This window comes from Anopheles coustani, chromosome 2, assembly GCF_943734705.1.
Source record: "Anopheles coustani chromosome 2, idAnoCousDA_361_x.2, whole genome shotgun sequence".
In the NCBI taxonomy this organism is placed as follows: domain Eukaryota; kingdom Metazoa; phylum Arthropoda; class Insecta; order Diptera; family Culicidae; genus Anopheles; species Anopheles coustani.
Genome location: NC_071289.1, coordinates 16950607 through 16970235, shown reverse-complemented (window position 1 = coordinate 16970235; position 19629 = coordinate 16950607).

Here is a 19629-nt window from a genome sequence, read left to right as displayed (position 1 = left end):
CTTCATGTTTGTTTCTTCCCGTAAGGAGACTCACACATGTTTTTCGCTGTCTGTGTGTGCCCATCCGTTGTCATTCTCGTACATTCACGGGCCTGTGGGCCGTGCCGGCGGAGCCGCATGTGTGTTTGCGCGAAACGCACCCCGGGTTTTACGATTTGGGGCTCTTGTTATAGTTATTCATTTAAACCGAAAAATGTTAAACGAAATCAAACACTTCGCAGCGCCGCGTCGGTGAAAAGGGTCGGTTCGCCAATGGAACCGCCGGATTGCTGAATGCCTCGGCGGCCCACCGGCAAACCCTTTGCGATCGGCCGATTGGATGATTGCGATTGTCCCTTCCCTTCGGTCCCGTTCGCTTGGCGCTTGATCGGCTGTAACGCCTTTCAACCTGATAACTGACCACCAGCGGATGAAATCGGATTGGGTACCATTTTGGGTGATGCGGACCCTGAAGGAGTCCTGTTCGATTGCCCTTGTCCTTGTTATTTTTTCGATTTTGGTTTTCCATGTGTATTTATAGAAATCGTTCAGGATCTTTCACATCTGGTCCGACTGAGTGATCGTTAGCTTTCTCTTCCGATCAAATCATCCGTTTGCCAGGTGTAAAAAAGAGTTCGTGTTTTGTTTCCCCTTCAATGGTAGCACTTGTTTGCAAGAGTTTAGCCTGTAGCTCGCACAACGGGAAGTTATTGCATTGAAGCGTTCAGGTTTCAGTGCAGGTCACTGAATTTTTCGCCATGACCGTTTTCGCGACTTACTCCATTCTCGCACTTCCATCGACACACCCCAAACCGGGCTTTTCGTATGGAGTGGAGCACAGCGTATGGAGTATGTGTCAATTCAACGACTCATTTATGATCCCTTGAACCCCCCTTCTTGCGAAAAGAAGGAGGAGAAACGCAAGTTAAGATGTTGTTCGCTTCGCCCCGTTCAATTTGCTCACCGCGTCGGCTCGTACTTCTCCGCGCGGGTTCTCTAGGTTTGTCTCTTCTCGCCCAAGTCGCTTACACTTCTTGCTCTCTTACCGCTCATTCGACATTCCTCTCCCACAGTCATCAGTTAACGTCACTATCGTCATCGTCATCAGCATAAGATCGTCATCTTCACCATCAACTGTCACTATATCATCATTCTTTTCATTGCCGCTCGCCTCTCGTGGAATGTCTTACGGGTTTCTTGCGGAAAGGTACCGTGTGCCGTCGCGTTTCCGTTTTCAAAATGGTTCGCATAAAATTTTGTGCCTCCCGATTTTTGCCCCGATGCTGCATTTGGCAAAATGCAACGCTTGCACCGAGCCTCAAACGGCTAATTGCCTCTCCCGGCCGCATGCTCATCCGGTTGGGCGCGATCATTTAGCGGTGCAAGTTGACGCATGACATCTGACAACCGTTTTGTCACTGTCATTAATTGTTCGCCTGCACCGGGGCTCGATTTTGCGATAACGATTAGGCGATCCGCGCCGCAGGATGAAGATCTACGCTACCTCCTGCAACGAGTCCGCGGCGCACAATCAATAATCGTCTTCGGATTCGGAACCGATCGGAGCAGATCGGGGAGCGGAAGAACACCTTTCGTGGGGTGGTCCAGAGCAGGGAAACATGGTTTGCATCAATCGATGCAGCTGCGTTGTGTGTGTGTGTGTGTGTGAGTGATTATTTTCTTTTTATTACTCTTTAATTCGTGCTGCACCGCTTGGCGAGGAGAGTTCTTAATCTCCGGCCGGAATGCTGATCTGCAACTGCTGCGGTTCACCAGCACGATCGAGCACCTGAAGGAGCCGGGACCCCGTGCCGCCGATGATGAACGTTCCGACGGTGACATTTTGACAGCCGTAATCAAGCGAAAACACGATGTACTGTCAGCTACTGGAAGCCTTAATCGGTTCCGTTTTTCCCTCGTCCAGGACCTCGCGCGCTCTCGGAGCTAGTTCCCGTCGGTGCGCGCGCTGAATTCGTGGCGGTTGAAAGCACAGGCCGAAGCGAAGGAGCAGAACGGGGAGAAAATCGAGACAGATAGGAAACCGGTACGGTACCACGACCGTCGACTCGGGCAGATCGTCCGATTCGCGAACCCTCTAATAGAGCGATTGAAGACGGGATCGTTTTATGATTTTCTAATCAAATTTTCACATCAAAGACACCTCGTGGACATTTGGGGAAGAGGCCAGCTCGCCGATTCGATACTCCAGGGCTGCCTGTATGGAAATGGGGGAATTCTGTTTTACGATTATGCACTCATTAGTATGCCCGATATGGATAGTTTAGTTAGGAACATTTTCATCCGTTCTCTGCATCCGCGGCTCGACCTTCCAAAGACCACCTGATCGGCCGTAGATCCATACCTGGATTAAGTTCTTCCCCTAATATCCTCCCAAATAAAATGGCGCATCCCCTGGTTTTTGGAAATCAAATCTTAATCGCGCCGAAGTTTTCTTCTACGCTCTTCTACACAACGATTTGATGTGCGATCGATGGCCTGCTTGATCACACGTTTGCCAATCGGTCGCCACTCTTTCCCATCGCTTACACCTCCCCTCACTTCCGTCCCCCGTTCCCTTCCAAATGTTTCTCCCCCCGACATCCCGATCGGTATCGAATGACACGGCATCGTCAACGCGCCGGATCGGGTCCGATAATAGCACTGAGCCTAATTAAAAGTGTGATATATGCGTTATAAAACAAATTAAAATACCCCTTCCTCGAGGGTATCCCCCCGCCCAGGCAAGCTTTCCCTCAGTTTTTCCCCCAGCGGAAGGTTCGGGTTTTATCGATCGATTTTTGGTTTGCTTTCGCCTCTCCATCAAATCCTCCTTCCTTCGTGCCGGGGCTTATTTCGCACGGATGACAACTTCTTTTCGGGCGCCGATGTAGTATTTAAGTGGCGTGGAATTCGCCATCGCAGTTGGAGAAGAAACAAAACGGTGAACGGAGCGAGGGAAAACGAAGCACGGGCGCGCATTTCGGACGACACTCGTAAAACCGACTGGGCGCGATGGTTTTGCGATATTTGATATATCAGTGATTTTGATATCAAATTAATTTTTATCGATCGATGCCCTCCGGTGGGAAACGCGCGGGGTTTTGTTTTAAGGTCCCCCGAAATATTCCTTGCGCAGCATACGGGGGTTTGTTTCAGGCGCGAAACTGATGCCAATAAAACGATTTTCGGTATTGCCTGGTTTTACTATTTCCCGTCCAATTAAAACCGCGCTGGTGTGAAATTTAAAAACTTCTTTTCTGCTGATTTTCAGCACGGAGTAGAAATGTTAAATTAAAACATTAAGCATCCGAATTTTATTGCAATTTATTTTCATTCCACCAAAGTTGAATGGTGAAGCGCGGGAAATTTGTTTGGGAAGTAAAATTCGATGTACGATTTGGTTGAATTAAATATATCTGATGGTGAAAAAACAATGCAATATAAAACTCGGATTCCCTCGAAAGGGGGAATGAACGCCAGTTCATTATTCTATATTTTGACGGGCATAATTTTATTCTGCCCACGTTTCCATCCGAAGATCCTTTTATTTCGGGTATTACAAGCCCAGCCGTGTGAGGTGTTGGCTTAACAGGTTGTTAAATTTTACGATTGCATATCCAGCCGGAGGGTGAAGGGAGTGCGCCAGCGTGGCATTCCGATCGCCCAGGACAGGAAGGAAGCTTGCGGGGGTGTGGATCGTTAAAAAATATCCTCCTGCTCCTACCACCCGGAATCCCATCGGAAGGCGCGCAAGGAAGAAAGTCCTCCTGCCGTGCAAGCGCGATTCCGTGCCAAAAACGGAACCGTCATCCGACGTGATCGTCTTCGGATGTATCCAGGGGCTCTGGTGTGTGTGTACATGAGAGCGCACTCTTGCGCCCGGGAACGATATCGGAAAGTGTCGCAAAAACGGCCACTTGTCAGGCGAACAAAATTTACTGTTATTGATTGCGCGCTCGTCGTCGTTGTCGTCCGCTTGGAACCCCGCGGATTCCGAACGCGATCGATGTTTTATTGGTTTTCTGGTTCTGGGCGACGCCAGGAAAGCGATTACCATCCCGTCGATTGGCCCGGGGGCTTGCTTTATCTGGCTTATTTATCCCCGCGTTTCCGGGCCGGAGGGCGCCGGGGGGAGGGAGGGGGACGAGCTATCGCTCGATCAAATGAGATCCCCGTGACGGCGACGAGCGGACAAGATGGGCATTCCGATTTCTGTGGTTGCCGTTTTTTTTTTTCGTTCAATGTTTTCGTCTTTTTTCCCGTGCCCGTCCACTTTTCTGGTGAGAAAACGCACACTCAAGGGTAGGGAACGGACCAAGACAACCAGATCGCAGAGGGTGGTCGTGGCGAAATGCGCGATTAAGTTGTTTTGACACATTTCACGCTGCTGAATGACGATCGACGAACAGGTCCACCGATTTTCACAGAAAAAAAAGCCAACGACTCCTTAATGCTGTCAGTGAGCTGTTTGCAGTGAAAAGGTGATTATAAAAGGAGGGTGCTTCGATAAAGGTTGCTCACGGTGTCGATACGAGTACGAAAATGTCACGTATAGGTCAAAAGGTGTTCCATTCTTATTTAAAAATCTTTTATGGTCAGCCTAAGAAAACGACAAACACCTTATCGTAGGGCTTTTCGGAACGCTGTTCAACAACACCCACCACCTGCTCCAGATCTGGGTGGTGTATTGGTCGGTTAAAAGTGTTGCTAATCGCTGCTCCTATCAGTTATTATTTGCAGCTTTCTATCCTATCGGCGCACACATTAAAATGAAAATAAAATAACCATGTAAACTGCGATTCCGCGTTCGGTTCCACTTTCATCACACACAAAAAATGCAAATTGATCCCCGAAGAGCGCCTTCCCAGCCTCCCGCAGTCGCAGTCGTGCAGTTCTAGCTCGCGTTAGGATATGAAGGCTCCGAAATCCTTGTCCAAAAAAAAACATGACTTAGGTTGGCGCTGCACACTGCAGGAGGATCAGGGAAGAGCCCCGTGGGGAAGGGGGAATCGGAGGGAGAGAAAAAAGCCGACAAGGGAACGAAAAGGAACGCAAGGGGGAAGCCGCGCCAGCGCGGGTCGTTTTCGAAATAGTATTCTGTACACTTTAGACTTAATTTTATGTTGTTTTTATTTCACTTTTTTACGATCGAAAACTTAATATCCTACATAAAAGTGGGGAAACACATTTCATGTCATTCCATTCCGTTTTCATGGCACATCATAATGGGTGAGGATGCTGGGGTGGGGTGGGAAAAAGAGGCCGGGGGGTGTGTTTTTTTCATTCGTCGGGATTTCGATACCGATGGGAGAAGTAGGTGACAGAAATTGGGATCCGATTTATTCTGCCTTGACGGGGCAAAGGGGATGAGAAGAGGCAGAGAGGAAGGGAAGGGTGCTTTGTTACCGATCGGATTCATCCTGAAGTGAGCCTTTCCTTTTTAATCTCTGTTACCTGTCGGATTTATTATAATTTCTACTTCCCACATGAACCACACACCAATCGTTCACCAATCGGGCTCGAAACCGCCTGTTTAGAGTTTTGGAAAGTGGGCAAATTGGATTTTCACAATTACTGGAACATTTGCCTATAGCCGATCGCTTCGACGAAGAGGCTTTCCTGGACCTTTTTCATAATATTGACTAAACAAAACCATCTATACCTATTCTAATTGCACACTAAATTTTTTCCTCGGGTTCAAAATAGTCTCTCTAGTAACATCTTTTCCTCATCAAGACAGAAAAATACGAAAAGTTGGAGGTGAAAATATTCCACAGGAGCCCACGAACTCCAAGCGCGGCCTTTCGGCCTTTCGGCGTTTGGAATGGATCGGAAATAAATCACAATTTTATTGCACTCTCATATTCGGTGTCGGTAGTAAATTTATACCTCGTTTTTTCCACTAATTTCCCGCCGGACGCCATTGCTTGGATAGGTTTTGACCCCACACCGATCGAATTAACGGGTGGGCGCTACAGCCACACCTCGTCGTTTTTACGACCCGGCTGGTGGGTTGACGCGTCCATTTTGGATAATTCCTTCGAAGAGAAAATACACAGGGTGCGATGAAAACTCAAATTAGATGATACATTACCCGGGAACGAGAGGAGGGGGAAGAATCCGTTGTATATTTTTACTGCCACGGATCAAACCCGGACTAAGTATCTATTCATATATGCGAACCTCCGCAAGACCTCCAACGTGACGGAGGCTTAATGTTAGGCGAAATGTTTCGCCCCCCTTTTTTCCCGCCTCCCTGGGAAATGGCGGACGTGCGGTGTAGGTGCCACGGTGTCGGATCTTGTTAGATATGTGTGAAACAAACGCCGCAACATACAACATCCTCCGTCACGCTCGTCACGCTCGTTCGCGCGCGGCTTGCATGTGTCCAATGGCAATGGCGGTGGAAAGGTGGAAAAAGAAACCAGCTATTGCACGAAGGAAATGCACTCAACCCCACCGGCGTTAATCGGTGCATCAGCCGGTGACCCTTCCGTGTCTGGCGACCATTCGCTCGGTGTGGGTGAGTGATGCTGGGCATATTTGCATACGATGATTTGCGATGCTCGTGGCGCTTGCGGGACGCTGATGACGATGATAATCGTTCGGTGCATTTCTTCAATGGAAAACGGCACTCCGATGCGGGAAACTTGGGAGGGAAAACTGTGGCGCAAGAGAAAGTAGATCGAGTGAATTAATCCGTAGTTAGAGCTGATGGGAAATTAAACATGGGAAAGAAACGATTAATGTCCACCGACGGAAGAGTTACGTTGTGTGGCGAGGAGTGTATCCTGTTGTTGCAATTTTTCTCATTAATTAAGTTGCTGAAAAACAGGAAGTAAATATTAGAGCGAGCTTTGGAAGCGAACAAATTAAATAAATATTTAAATTGCCACCAAAAGAAGAAGCAAAAGACAGACATTATGCAGAGTTGTCTTAAAGCAACTTATCGGCTTCATTCGCATAATAAAAATTCCTTTTGATACAATGTTAACGAGCACAATTCTTAATGAATCTAATAAAAAAGACCACAAACTGCAGTAGCAAAGAATATTTTAATAGTTTTTAATTATTTATTCTTTTTGGTTCAAGCTTTTGAATATTTATTTATTTCATTTCTTATGGAAATAACGTTTTCTGAGCATAAACAGATTCTCTATCTTCACAGCATTCAGGAACTGCGCTTCTATTGTTTTTTTCATGTCTTTTATATTGGTGCTAACTTATAAAATATAAAAAACTTTAATTTCCATTTTCATCGTTGGATTTTAATGCATGTTATCTCGGTATTTTCATTCTGTTTCCATGAAGCGTTTGCGAGATACACTTAGTTAAATATCGCGCAGCATAATTATAATGTTCGGGTATAGTTCGTTCAATTGCGGATCATTTGGTCACATTCCACAGCGGATCGAGTGATTGGCATAAGTGTTTAACACCGCTCAAAAAGAAGCCTCGATGCGACAGAGAATGGGTTTTACTAGCGCACTTTATAAAACTTATTCCCTTGTGATTATTTTGATGCACACTATATTATAATTCAATTTAATGTTGCAGCAAACTATGCCGCGCTGTTGCATCGAAGCCGGTGCTATCAGTGCGCATGCAAAACCAGCTGGAAAGCCGGTGACGTGGCGCACAAAATAATTCAAGCTCGCATCTGCCGCGGGCTTATTCTGCTTGCTTTCCCTCTCTCTGTTTCTCGCCATCTCTGTTCTGCTTTTCTTAGCGAATTCAAAATTCTCCTGCAGGCATTCCAGGCCTCCTACTTAATGATTGGCCCCCCGCCCCCGTCTCGCCCTCCTGCCGTGTCAACGCAGTTTGCTGCGGAATGCATTTCGGGAGAGTGATCTGCATAAATTCCTCAACATCACGGCGCGCACCTCGCCTTTCACGGGATTGCAACTTCGGGGGCCGGCGACGTTGTGTTACATACGAACGTACGTAGCATTTTCGCAACACTCTTTCCGCTTGATTCTCTTGCAGCTTTCCCTTGCGAAAGTTGAGGAAAAATTCTCTAGCCCTAGCCTTCCGCTTGACGAGCATTGAAAGATAATAATAATGATAGTATTATTGATAATAATATAGCTTTGTTATAATAATAGTGGAGGGTGCGTCAACCAGTTCGAACTCCCCGCGTCGGTAAGCTTCTGTAATGGCGCAACCTGAAGCGACCTATCGGTAGTTCGAACGGTTCGGAATGGAGGAATTATCCTACGCTTCATTTTTATGCACTTGGTGCACTTTGGGTTCGTACTTGAGTGATTTGTTGGCACTAGAACCGTCCCTTCGGAGAGACAAGTGTGCAGGCTGACGTAATTCCAGGAATGTGTATGTCCTGATGTGTTTCCTTCCCGCTTGCCACCCCCTTGGTATTTGTGCGACTGCTTTGGGGTGGAGCAAAGTACATGCTTTTTCGAATCATCACCCGAAGCATGTTTTTTTTCCTGCTTCGGCCCGTTGTGGCTGTTTGAAATATAATTTATACTGAAATTATTATGATAAATTATGTTACCCACTGCTTGCGACGACATTTCCTGCCCGCACCCACCCGGACCGTACCCGCGCTTCCGAATTCGCCGAAGGGGAGGAAGCAAAAGCCCATTTTCAAGATGGTTGATAGTGGCTCGAGCCTGACGTATCCTTCTCGATACGTCAGGATCAACCGTTTTCCACCCCCCCCCCTAACGATGGCCCATTACAGCAGATAACACCATTTTGCTTGTCGACTATATTTTAACTTCGCATGTCAAAGTCGGCGGCCATATTATTTTGAATATATTTTACTCCAACTCGAGCCCTTCCCTTGGGGGATGGGGGGGGGGGACCAACCCTCCCGGAGGGGCCGGACGCGAGTGTGTACATTTTATTCGTCCTGCGCCGACGCCGACGGACCGTTCGGCGACGTTATCCAAGTGCTGGCCAAGTGGGCTCGTTATCAGTGACTAAGATCGATAAAAATGAGGAGGGTTTTATTGGACAACAAAAAGGCCGCAAGGTGGGGCGGTTTTGCCAACCGGGAATGCACCGAGGGGGGGAAAATGGGTATGTACCGCACGCGGTTACGCGGTTGACCAATCTGACGGCATCAGGCATCGATCAGGCAAACCGGGGAGCGAACGGCGCAATCATCGGGAAGTGAAGGAATATCGAACGTATGCATGTCCGGGGAAAAACCTGCCCGCCCTTCGGAATGAAATGCACCACCCTCTTTGGGGTTCGGTTTTCTTTTCCTTTCGTTTTGCTCCCACCACCCTTTAAGTGGGGTGAGATTTCTTGGGGTAGATTAGGTGGTTTTCGCAAATGGCAAGTTAATTTTTCCTCTTCAAGGCTCTTTTCCAGTTGCGATTATCTTTAACATTTAAATTTTCGCTTCCCAAAAAACCCTTTCCACTTGGTGTCCTTTTCTCAAAAGCATTCCGGTTTTTCTATTTTATTTACCAGACCGCAGGACAAAATGGTGTAGGGTGAATGTACCTATCGGACGGACGATCAGGTTCTGATCGAGTTGGATCCACAAGAAGGACGACCGCGAAGAGAGTGAAGTGGCCGAAGATTCCTTCATTTGATATGCAACTCAAGCTCTATCGAGCCGGCAAATCGCTTGGTACATCACGATGCGAGGGCCAGAAGCACTTCCGTCCACGCCCGCCCCTTCCCAGCCTTGCAGATCCTTGCCCGCGTTCGCTGCCAATGCCTTGCGGTGGTCGATCGTTTGCGAGCAGCCCATTAACCCGGGTTCGCGGATCGAGATTGATTGTTGATCGATCATGCGATCGCCCCGCGGATCACCTGCATGCATTTACGCCTGTGCTTAATTTCACTGTCCCACCCTGTCGCGCACCCTCCCGCTCCGCCGGGCGGAGACGTACGGACACACATTCTGCGCAAAAATTATTGCTCAAAAGTATGGGCTGCGGATGCGCGTAAAAGTCCTGACGCTCGAAGGCTCCGGGCAAAGGCCCGGTTGCAATTAGTGCCCGGCGTAGGGGCAAAGAAAACGACGCCCGTTCCAAGAAAACATACAAAACAAGGATAAACACCGAACGAGCCTCGCTCGTTTTCAGCAAGCCTTGTTGTTGCAACCAACCCGAACGCTGATTTAGCTTGTTGCTGCATATTGGGCATAAAAATGTACACCGATTGCCTTCGATCGCCTTTCGCCGTCGTCCTTCGTTTTGGTTCGTCTCGCGCGCGCACCCTCGAGCGGGAGTGCTTGCTCGAATGCTAGCCAAACGGACCCGATCGGGGGCCCGGCGTTTGATGGAGCGCACTGCTTAGCGTTTAGGTTAATGTTTCATTAGCAAATTGATTCACGCTCGCAGCGCCAGCGCCGCCGAAGGACGGGAGGGACGCTAAATTGTGGTTTTTGCGACTTGTGAACAAACCAAAACGTTTAGTGAATTAAGGAAAAGCGTATGCTGTTCGCTGGGAAGCGAAATACATTGTAATTTTGTTCGTTTCTTTTCGTCAAATTGATTCGTTCTGACCCTGTTGAAGGGCATTGGAACACATATTACGATAGGAAAGAAGGGGAATTTGAAAGTTGATTTCTTTCCAAGAAAACGAATAAATGAACCTAATTGGATTATTTTTAGAAGGAAATTCATGCATTTTGAACTAATTTGATAAACTTTTGAACCTTGGGTAAAACATTAAAACATTTGAAATACAGTGAAGAATTGATAATTGAAATTGAAAACTGCATTAAAATTGTAGAGAGAAGCAAACAGAACCAAGAGAGCTGCATAAGATTGAATTTGGTTGATTACAAAAATAAGATCCCATTCATTTTATAATTTTTCTTCAGTTTTAATAACGAAAATTAGCTTGTTCTCAAAATAGTTGTGCTGGTTATCGTTTTTACCAACGGGTTTTTCGGGGTTCATGGTAATCATTTTTGTACACAAATCTGTAGCTATCGTTGTGGATATTTTCAAGTCATTCATGTAGTTCTTTACTTTGCCAGGTTCAGTTAAATATAATGAAATGTTAGTTTACCAGTCAAATATTTTCTCTGACCACCCAAATGGTATCGTTATACATCGAGTGAGTCATAAAATAGTTCGCTCAAAATTATACGTCAAATGTCGTTCAATCAATGCAATTAATTAAACCCAAAACATGAAAATAGACGCTAACCATATACCTTACAAATCATTAGATTTGATCCGATTAAATAAAATACTGTTTTTCCAACCACCTTTCATTATGTTAACCAGCTCTTTAATTTCGCGGCATCAAATTCACACATCACACTAACTTCATAATTGAGCTTCCACGACTACGCAAGCCTGCTCCGGCACCGGCCCGCCCGTCGCCGCGCGTCCGAGCCACGGCCCGCGACTCACGCGACTCCCGAAACCCTACGCACATCAAGCGACGAACGCGCGCGCCTTTTAATGCGCGCCCCCGTTCTCCCCTTCCCTCCCCCCACCCCTCCAGCCTTGCACTCACACGACGGGCACGCTCATCATAAAACGCACCAAGCGGACAGAATTGGCGTGCGAGCATGGCGGTGGCTATTTTAATGGCAGGCTGACCCTTTCTAAACTCCTCTCGGGGCACTGAAAGACATTGATTCATAGAAAGAGATAGACCGGGCACTGGCGTGTTGTAGCGGTGGAGTGACCAAGAGAGAAAGAGTGAAGGAAGGAACGTGGAAGAGAGAGAGAAGCGAGGGGGGGACGACATTATTCACGGGTCGTAAAATGGTTGATTAAGAAAATGAGCTGTTAATTAATCGGATAATTTGACTGGAAAGGGAGGCTGAGCTGCTATAAGTAACGAAGCAATCTTTAAGTCAAAGGTCAATCTGATATAAACTAATTGACAAGTATGATAAATCAATTTATTTTGTTTCCATTTACAACTGTTGACTAGGGCAAAGCTTTGTTTTATATGCAAAGCGTAGTTTTAAGCGTAGTGTCCACAAATAAAAACAAAGTGTACATTTTCAACACTCCCACTTTGGGTTCCCTGTCTTAGCGAAACACAAATAGACCTCAGGGAGAATCATTTACCTACCACGCGTTCACCAACATTGAACAGAGGTCAATCAATAGCTCCCACTAGTCATCACTTCACCAAAAGCCTCCGCGATTCAATGGCCCGCAACGAACAACGAACCGGCTCGAGTTCTGTGACAAACCACGATGCAGCCACCCGGTTCGCGGGAAAACCCCCCCGTTTACCCAGCAGGGAAAGGTTGGCTGCACGCGTTAATCAACACATCGTCTGTCATGTTAGCTGTCTTCATTACCACACCTCCGAAAAGCAATCGATAGATTACCGATTGCTCACGGGCACGTGATTCGTGGTCGTCTCCGCGTTTCGTCGCTTATGCTGCGCGCGCTGGCATCCCTCTCGCCGACGGGGGTCGTGTTTGGTGCGGGGTTGGGGGGAGGGGACGTAGTCGATATATATGCAATGTGTACATACGAGCCGACGGTACGTGAACGTCGACAAACACACTCAATCGTTAGTCGTCGCCCTCCCAGCACAGCGTATGCTCGTTTGAATGTTTCGTGCGCCTCGCGTCGAGCATAGAATGTTATGCAGCCCGGACGGTCGATTGAAACGACGCGGACGATTTTGTTTCTTCTCTCGATGCTTCTCTACCATTTCTTCCACTGCCTTGCCAACTGTTTGGAACGTTTTGTTTGCGCCGAGTTCGTTTGTCCCGAGTGTTTCCGCCGCCCGGTGACGGTGGTGAGTAACATTTCAATTTTCTTTAAACGGTTCATAAATTTTCCCATTTTCCCCACATGCGACGATCGATCGTGGTGGTCGATGCCGAACAGGGTTTCCTCCACCGGACGGGTGTCATAAAGCTGAGGAAGAAAACGACCCGGCACGGTGTCACCAAAGGGACACGCACGGTGGCCACATTCCGATCGGCCGACGGGTGGCCCGAGTCCAATAAATGGAAGACAATTTTTCTCCATTCGATCTCCGGATGTGCGGATGTGTCACAAGGCGCGCAAGGATCACACGGAAACCGGTGGTGATAAAGTGGTCGAAATTCATAGAATTTAATTCCCTTCCCCGGAGGTTCATTCAAAAGATTCATCAACACGACAGGAGACGAACCTTCCGACGACCTACATCGACTGGGATAGGATCTTTTCTAGGAACACATTCCTTGGCAACGGAGGAAAACACGCTCAAAAAGATGTAAGGATGTGTGTTTCGGTCGTCCAAAAGCCGCGACCGGCAACGGAAGGTTCCATCCGCAGCCTTCAATGGAAACGGGATCGTGTTGCTTCATTGGCGGTATGAAGCGCTCACAAGCGTACGCCATTTTGCAAGCCGTTGGTGTCCTTTTCCGAAATCAAGCCGGGCGCGCTTGATGGGAAGCGGAAGAAATATTTTACCTGTCCCGACTGTTTGATTGTTGTGAAAGGATCCTTCCCTTACGGATCACAACAAAGCGTTTGGCTTTGCATCAAGGAAGTGTCCGAGGGTTCGGTTAATTTCTCAGTGCTTTGTTCGACGAGGGGTTGTGCTTTGAAGGATTTGTTTTGGTGTTGGTATGGATTAGTTTTAGCTTTGGAACCAAGGGCTTTCATAGAAGGAACATGAAGAAGAACCTAAAATGTGTTAGAAAAGAAGAAATAATACTTTGCAAATTGGTGCAAAATGCTTTTCATCCTCTCCATTATTTTTCTTCACCGACAATAAAATGAAGTAATATTTTATTTTACTACATTCGATGTTGAAGTCACGGCTCGTTAAAGAACGGCGTCCCCATGGCGCTAAATAAAGTTATTCTGACAAATGCATGCAGTCATTTTCAAGTGAATCCATCCTGACGAACACTTCGGATTCAGATACAGAAAACAAAAGAAACAGAAACTTCACAGAAGAGCAGTTAACCAAGCAAATGACGTCCACCGTGCCGACTCCCCCACGCGGGCATGCTAATAATCTTCCTTCCCCAAACCATCAAAACGGTTTATTAGCTGCGCCTGAAACGGTAGCTGCGTTTCACAATATTTTTACTATCAACCCCAACCGGCTCGTTGATGCCGTCTCTTCCGTTCTAACGCCGTTCCTCGGCGGATGGTACGGGTTCGCTTCTGCAAACCATTGGGCGAAGAAAATATAGAAAAACGTAAAAAACCAACTACCACCTCCGGCGGGCGAGCGAGTTTATCGGTCGGAGAAAATCTTTACGCTACCAATTAATATTTATAACAACTTTTAAACATCTAGACAAACTTATCAACTTTGCATCAGCAGCCGAAGACGAACGAAATGGGGAATTAAATGGCAGCCCACTGGAATGCATGAAAAAAAACTACCAACGATAGAATCGTGTTTGAAGGGTGGGTGGGAGACGAAGATGTTTTTGAGAAAAAAAGGAGACACATCGGAAGTCTTGGTAAAACTTTTTGTTATTCAAATTACTGTCGCTGGTAATTTTTTTCCCCAATTTTCGTCAATGAAAAGAGGAAAACACGAGAACCCGAAGGCAAACGTAAAGGTTTACTTCCTTGGCAGGAGTGTGGCGAGAGTTCGAAGGAGACCGTCGGGAAGTGTGTCGTTTCCTTTCGTCGGCGCGTGACACCCTCGCACGAGGGCGGGGGAGAGGTGTGAGGGCGCGAGCGGGAATTGTGCGGCCACAAATGAAGAAACTAAGAGAGGAAATAAAAAAAATTATCATAGATCTTTATCGTCTGCTTGCCTTCTCGCCATGCCGGGGTATTGCCGGGTGCTTGTTGGTCAGCTCGTTGCTGGCCGCACCCATCCGCCCCCTCCCTGCCTACTTCCGCCTTTTCTCCTCCCCACGGATTTTTCCTTCATTCCTCCGGCGTCGCGACGAGCTTTCCGACCAACGCAAATGCATTGCACTCGCGGGCAGTTCCTACCTCGGGGACCCTTTCCATCTCCCGGAACGGGAGTTTGGGGCACTCGGCGTTGGATATGGGAGTTGCGGCGAGCACACGCCCGCCACTCTCACGGTAGGCGAATGAAAATGTTCCCCGTGCGTATGTATAAATAATCATAATCTGACAGCTAACATATTAATTCGAATTTATCACGTTCAATACAAGCACCTACACTGCGGATTCTGCGGCGCACCATATCGGCCGCCATCACCCCCGGTGGCCGCTGGTTTCCCATTTCCGGTAGGCGGGGGCCTCCCTTCCGATAGGACTGGGGTGAGAGAAAAAAACGTGCACCCGGGAGAAACAAATGCACCTCATAAGTGTTGGCAGGCAGCATGGCGATTTTGTTGTCTCGTCGGACTGCTGGGGCTGCGAGCGAGAAGGAAAGCTTGAAATATTTAGTTCAATTCGTTCAAATCAAAACACTCTTGAGCCACGCCTGGGCGAACGCACGCGCAAACTGACCGACTTTGAAATATTGTGAGGCTATTTACCACGCAGCATGGTGGACCGGCTGTGTTGGCAAACATTCGCACCGATTTCGATCCATCATCGAGCCGGCCATTCGGGATTGTGCGGGTGTTTGCGCAGACATCAGGAAGTGCAATGAATGGGTTATTGATTTTGGTTTTATTTGTTGTTTACCTAATAAAATAGCTAATGAGAGCTGTAGCGTGTTTGAATAACGTATAAAATGAATTCTAGAGTGTACCTCACTTAAAAATAATAACGTATAAAATGAATTCAACAGTATAAAAACTCACTTATAAGAATCACACAGTAGCTAAATTAAATTATTTGATAAATTACAATGAAACATGAAAAATAAGTTAGAATCAAAAGCATATTTGCAACGAGTCTCTAATACATTTAAAAAGTTACATGAAATTGTTATTCACGTGTTATATATGAAGTTATAAAGATATCGAACTTTACTTTATTTTATTGTTGTAAATAAATTCTGTAAAATGTTGTTTATTGAACGACTTTTTGATTTTAAACGTGCTTATTACGATAGTCAATTGCTAAAATTTAACACTTGACTGATCTTTAATATACAAAGACTTATATTCAATTTGTATCTTTAATTTTTCCGATTTATTTAATATTCAATTTGCATCTTTTATTTTTCATTTCGAGATTCATTTTCAATTGCATTTATTGTTTTACATCTTTTATTTTTCCGACAACTATGAAATGAACTTCATAGCATTGATTTGGAATGTTTGTTTGATGAATATGTTCAATTCAAAGGATTAAATGTAAATCAAAGACAAAACTCAGGGGTTTTCAACACAAATTTGTTTTGCTTTTTAGCTCTTTTATTTGTTGTTTTAGTTTAGGCTTCCTTAACTAATAAAAAGGTTTCTTTCTATATTTCACATGTGGTGAAGTAAGTTTATAAAGTCTTGTTCATTTTGTCATGCATTTATAATTATTATCAGTTAATGTCAATCAAATTATTGTTCGGGGTCTTAGTGTTAGCGTTGGAGTATTTATGGAAAATCATCGTTTAAATTTTACTTAATGTAGACTCCCTAAACAGATATTATTAATCCCACCTTTTAATGTAGGTTGTTGGGAAATATCCTCAGAACTTCTCAAACGGCACGGAGGTAAACCGAGCGATGACTTGCCAGCGAAAAGGCTGAACAACCCGTCCCAACCTTCCGAGAAATCCGCCGCGGGACGTCCGGAGAGCTGGAAACTGTAAGTCGGGACCCACTGATGTAAATACCATCACGTTCCGGTACTTGAATACCTAATGATCCCATAAACATGCGCCAGAATTATCCAATTTGGAATCGATTCTGTCACACATTTTATGCGACGCGCAGGCGGGGATAAGGATTCATTTCGATTCAAATGAAGCCCGCCCGGTCCGCGGTAGTCCCGGAATCACACACACACACACACAAAACGGGCCAGTCCAAGTAGCACTCCCGGAGTCACTTGGAGTCCCTCGCCCCGTCTTCCCCGGGTTGGGGGGAAGAGTGACAGTAAGACGGTTAGCATAAATGCTTTGATATGTAAATTGATTGACACCGGTCGCATACGCACAAACACACACGCACGTACGCACACACATGGTGTACAGCAAGGGTAAGGTGGGGAAAGGGGAAGCGATGCCAAGGCAAACATAAATAATTCCATCACGGCGATGCGTCGGAACGTGCGACGGTGTGGTCCTCCGAATCATCCCGGTGGGAACGTGCTGGTCGCTGGCGGCTCGAGAACGTCACGTTTTCGATGTTCCCCGTGCCTCCCCGAGAGCACCGAGCGTGGTTCTATTTATTAGACACCCCGCCCCACATGCCGGCTTTCACCCCTTTTGGGTGTACCGTCCGTAATCCGAGGGTACGAATAATTAGAGCGCTTTATGATGCCGCGACCTTAGACATGGTGGGCATGGATCGATCGCCGGGGCCAATAGGCCACACACAAACACACTCAGCCGGATCCCTTGAAAGCGCCCCTGCTTAGGGAAGGGACGACAAATGACACCAAGAATCATGTAACGAGCCGATCAGCTCGATGTTACCATAAACGATGGCCCACGAAGCCGCGTTTTCGTGGGGTCTTTTTTTTATTCTTTCGTGTTTTTAGAACCGCTAATACCACACTACCCTCCCAACCCCACTCCCACACACACGCGCAGAAAACACTGGGAACGGAAAGAACCAACGGCAGCAGCAGCCAGGACGGGAGGCGTTTCAAAGCGGCAGAAGCGTTGTTCGGCAGGAAGCGGGAGTGTTCGGAAGAAAACGCAAGAAAGAAAACACACCGGTCCTTGAACAAAGGTAGAAAAAATACACCGGAGATCAACAGACTCGGGCTCGCCGGTCGGGGTGAACGCAACCCGCCACCAGCTCACGATCGAGCTCGTTCAATACTGGAATATTTCTAATAAAATAGAGAATTTATTGCCGCATATCATGAAACGCCAAACATGCAAGCCGTGGCTTGCTAGAACGCGAGCGAACATGGGAGTGGCGAATGGTGCTCGGTTTTGGTCTCGGACCGGAGAGTGGGTGACGTGGTGACGAACCACGGGATCACTTCACTCCGAGGCAGGAATGGACGAAAAGGGGGGGGAAGAAAAAACAACTCGCCTTAAAACGCGCGCGGAGACCTCGGCCCGATTGTCGTTGCACCGCCGTGGACCGCCGCCGTCCTCCTCCTTGGGCCGCGATTGAGCTCGCCGCAAAACCCGCCAAACCGAGCGGGACTAAAATAAAATTCTGATGTTCGATCGTAAAAAGTCGTAAAAATTAGAATACACATAAAACGTAAGCGTGAAAAAAATACTTCTTTTACATTTCTATCACCTTTGTGGCTGGTTATGCTGTTGTTTTATCATTCGTTCGCTTCGCACTCTTTCTCGCTCACCCTTTGGTTCGATTATGTTTCTTCCTTTTCCCCCACCCGGTCTTGGTCGGGGACTCTGCTCCGGTTCGCTCTGTTGTCGCTGCTTCGGTCGGATTAAGTCCTTTCCATCAGCTTCCTTCCCATCCCGACACCTTGAGGCCAGGAGGGGACACATGCGACGGTTTCGTAGTTTTGTGGCCGTTTTTGTTGTTTGTGTTGTTGACTTGCGCGATCGCAACGGGCGAGGTTCGTCGCTTGGTGTTTAAACACGCCCGCCCTCATAGAGGCATCGATGTCTTTTGTTTCGCGAGCGCGAACGTTTATCCTCTGGAACTGAACGCGAGCGCAGTTGGCTTGTTTGAAGTGTGTGCCCCGTTTCCCTTCCCTTCCCTTCCCTACCCAGCGCGAGGGGGTTCCAAAATTCTTCTTGTCAAATCGGCCCTGTTCTTTCTCAGCCTCAAATTACTCCGGTAAACGCTTACCGGATCATCCCGGCCGGTCCGCCCTTCGCTTCGATTCAACGCCCTGTAATGAGCTTACGAGTATTTGTGTTTTAATATTTATTTATTTGTTTACAGCAAACCCCACGGGCTCTTCCGCACCCTCCCACCCTTCATTGTGGATGGACACATTAAATACCGGAACGGGGCGGACACGGTCCCGACGCAATGCTCGCCATGGTTAGGTAGATCGGTGCCACTTCTCTTCCTCCTCCTACTCCTTTACCTTCTCCTTCCCATCGTTCGGGCTCGTTTAAAAGCTAATTGAAGATTAATTTTCCCGAAAATGAATGACACTATCGAGCGAGAATATCTCTTTAAGCCACCGAGCGTACCGGACCATCGGAATGCTGCCCGCTGCATATATAACGTCCGCCGGCCCTCGGACGATCGTGAAGATGCGCTTCGGGAGCTTAGCGTTTTTTTTTTCTTGTGTGTGTAGCTTTTATTTTCAGAAGACAGCCCGCAGCACTATTGTTGCGTTTCCCGTGTGTTTTGTTTTCCCCGACTTCTCAACGCACTCGGTTTCCGATTCTGACCACCGTCACAAGTTTCACGGTGACTGCATACACAAACCCACAAACACACACACACACACACACGCCCAGTGTTGGACGAAGCCGGGAGCCATATATTTAAATTTTACGCCGATTGATGAAGCTTGTTTGATAGTGTCACTTCTTTTCCTCCCGCGCCCGCGCTCCGCCGTTAAATCGATGTAAATTTATTTAATGTAGTGTATTTTCCGGTCCGTAACGCGCGAGTGACGCGCCACGACGCACCGTGGCCATGATAAATGAACTTCCCGTTCGCCAGATACGAATAATTCTTTCGGACGACCGTTTTTGGGGATGGTGCATAAAATGAAGAATAAAACATAAACGCCG